Source organism: Oncorhynchus keta, chromosome 24, assembly GCF_023373465.1.
Source record: "Oncorhynchus keta strain PuntledgeMale-10-30-2019 chromosome 24, Oket_V2, whole genome shotgun sequence".
Lineage (NCBI taxonomy): Eukaryota > Metazoa > Chordata > Actinopteri > Salmoniformes > Salmonidae > Oncorhynchus > Oncorhynchus keta.
The window spans coordinates 9,276,182-9,279,469 of NC_068444.1; the positions used below are offsets into that span (position 1 = coordinate 9,276,182).

At 48.9% G+C, this 3,288-nt stretch overlaps 1 protein-coding gene across 1 annotated transcript in view; it reads left to right on the forward strand.

Moving 5' to 3' along the window:
- LOC118378039 (ribosome-binding protein 1-like) overlaps positions 1-3,288 on the forward strand; it is a 50,536-nt gene that overhangs the window by 14,623 nt on the left and 32,625 nt on the right. The window lies entirely within an intron of this gene.

Genomic DNA, 3,288 nt, shown 5'->3' on the forward strand with positions numbered 1-3,288 from the left:
TCCGGACAACAGGCCCTCCGATTTGACACACTGAACTCTATCAGAGAAGTAGTTGGTGAACCAGGCAAGGCAGTCGTTTGAGAAACCAAGGCTGTTGAGTCTGCCGATAAGAATGGTGATTGACAGAGTCGAAAGCCTTGGCCAGGTCGGTGAATACAGCTGCACAGTACTGTCTCTTATCGATGGCGGTTAAGATATCATTTAGGACCTTGAGTGTGGCTGAGGTGCACCCATGACCAGCTCGGAAACCAGATTGCATAGCGGAGAAGGTACGGTGGGATTCAAAATGGTCGGTAATCTGTTTAACTTGGCTTTCGAAGACCTTGGAAAGGCAGGGTAGGATAGAAGTTGGTCTGTAACAGTTTGGTGGTCGTTTGACCGCAGACCTGTTGCGGATGCAGGCAATGAGGCAGTGATCGCTGAGATCTTGGTTGAAGACAGCAGAGGTGTATTTGGAGGGCAAGTTGGTTAGGATGATATCTATGATGGTGCTCGTGCTTACGTATTTGGGGTTGTACCTGTACCAGATTGTCTAGCCTGGCTGATTTGTTGGTATTCAGACCCTTTACTCAGTACTTTGTTTAAGCACCTTTGGCAGTGAGTACAGCCCTGAGTCTTGGGTGGTATTACTCTACAAGCTTGGCACACCTGTATTTGGGGAGTTTATAACATTCTTCTACTACAGATCTTCTCAAGTTTTGTCAGGTTTACTGGGGAACGCCGCTGCACAGCTATTTTCAGGTGAGCTGGGCCACTCAAGGACATTCAGAGACTCAACCTGCCACCCCTGCATTGTCTTGGCTGTGTGCTTAGGTCGTTGTCCTGTTGGAAGGTGAACTCACCCCAGTCTGGAGATCCTGAGCGCTCTGAGCAGGTTTTCAGTATCATGACTTCTATACTTTGCTCTGTTCATCTTTCCCTCCATCCTGACTCGTCTCCAGTCCCTGCCACTGAAAAAACACACAGCGTGATGCCCACCTGAGCTCAATTTAGAGTCTCGTAACAAAGGGTCTGAATAATTAATTACATAAGGTATTTCTGTTTTATATTTGTAATAGATTTGCAAACATTTATTTTGGAGAGTCTTTGGTATAACTCGACCAGAGATCGAACCCCCAACCTTCCAATCTCAGGGTGGACACACCAACCACAAGGCCACTGGTTAAATAAAGGTTAAATACAATTATGTTTTTCTCTCCATCCATCCAACAGGACAGCTAACCTGCTCATAGTGGTCATCATGGATCTATATGACCCTCAGACGCTAGGCATCATGGTATTTGGAGGCTTCATGGTCATCTCAGCCCTCGGTATCGTTCTGGTCTCCACCTTCTCCATGAAGGTAGCCTAACTGTTGTTGTTAATGTAATAATGTATGTCATTTAGCCTACGCTTTATCCAAAGTGACTTATTCATGCATGCATCATTTATTTTTATGGGTGGTCCCAGCGGGAATGGAACCCACAACATTGCAAGCATCATTCTCTACCAACTGAGCCACGTTGTTGGGGTGATAATGTCTAAATGTGAACTGTTATGTTGTCTCCTCCGTGAAGGAGACCTCCTATGAGGAGGCCTTGGCCAAGCAGCGTGAGAGCAGGGTAAGATGGCGCCGCTGGGACAGCTGACCAAGAAGGACAAGAAGAAGGAGAAGGTAGATGAGATCAAATGAACCTCTACCTAAATGTTACTCTAGGTCTGTGTGTGTTCCCCAGTATCTTGTGTTAGAGACGTCGACGAGGAGTGCCTGCTCTAACACCCAGGAAGTGCCAAAATTCAAACTCCCACTAGACGGCTCTGCAAGTGTTAATGTCAAAATATGTTGGTTTTTTTACTCCCAAAATATTGAGTTTAGCAGAGCGTCTATTTTTATTTACTGCTTTTACTTCCGGTCCATATTTCCAAAAAAGGTCAAAATAAATAAATGTAGAAGCAAGTTCGGCAGCTCCAATGTAAATGACTCATTACTGTTGATCACCGATCTGAAGTCCAACTGCTCAATTGTGTCAATAGCACCTCCTTGTGGCTGCTGGGGTTCATGCTACACCACTGCTTATAAACATTTACATTTTACATTTAAGTCATTGCTTAGTTAGACGCTCTTATCAGAGCGACTTACAAATTGGTGCATACACCTTATGACAACCAGTGGAACAGCCACGCATCTAAATCTTTGTTGGGGGAGAAGGGGGGGTGAGAAGGATTACCCTTACCCCCTATATCCTAGGTATTCCTTGAAGAGGTGGGGTTTCAGGTGTCTCCGGAAGGTGGTGATTGACCCATGTCCTGGCGTCGTGAGGGGTTTGTTCCACCATTGGGGGGCCAGAGCAGCGAACAGTTTTGACCTTTGGGCTGAAGCGGGAACTGTACTTCCTCAGTGGTAGGGAGGCGAGCAGCGAGGTGGATGAGAACGCAGTGCCCTTGTTTGGGTGTGGGAGCCCTGATCAGAGCCTGGAGGTACTGAGGTGCCGTTCCCCTCACAGCTCCGTGGCGAGCACCATGGTCTTGGATAGAGCTTCAACTGGAAGCCAGTGGAGAGAGCGGAGGAGCGGGGTGGCGTGAAGAACTTGGGAAGGTTGAACACCAGGCCGGGCTGCGGCGTTCTGGATGAGAGTTGTAGGGGTTTAATGGCACAGGCAGGGAGCCCGAACCAACAGCGGTTGCAGTAATCAAGACGGGGAGATGACAAGTGCCTGGATTAGGACTGTACAGCTTTCCTGTGTCAGGCAGTTAGTACTCTGCGGATGTTGTAGAGCATGAACCACAGGAACGAGGACACCGCCTTGATGTTAGTTGAGAACGTCAGGGTGTTGTCCAGGATCACGCCAAGGTTCTTAGCGCTCTGGGAGGAGGACACAATGGAGTTGTCAACCGTGATGGCGAGATCATGGAACGGGCAGTCCTTCCCGGGAGGAAGAGGAGCTCCGTCTTGCTGAGGTTCAGCTTGAGGTGGTGATCCGTCATCCACACTGATATGTCTGCCAGACATGCAGAGATGCGATTCGCCACCTGGTCATCAGAAGGGGAAAGGAGAAGATTAATTGTGTGTCGTCTGCATAGCAATGATAGGAGAGACCATGTGAGGTTATGACAGAGCCAAGTGACTTGGTGTATAGCGAGAATAGGAGAGGGCCTAGAACAGAGCCCTGGGGACACCAGTGGTGAGAGCGCGTGGTGAGGAGACAGATTCTCGCCACGCCACCTGAGTAGGAGCGACCTGTCAGGTAGGACGCAATCCAAGCGTGGGCCGCGCCGGAGATGCCCAACTCGGAGAGGGTGGAGAGGAGG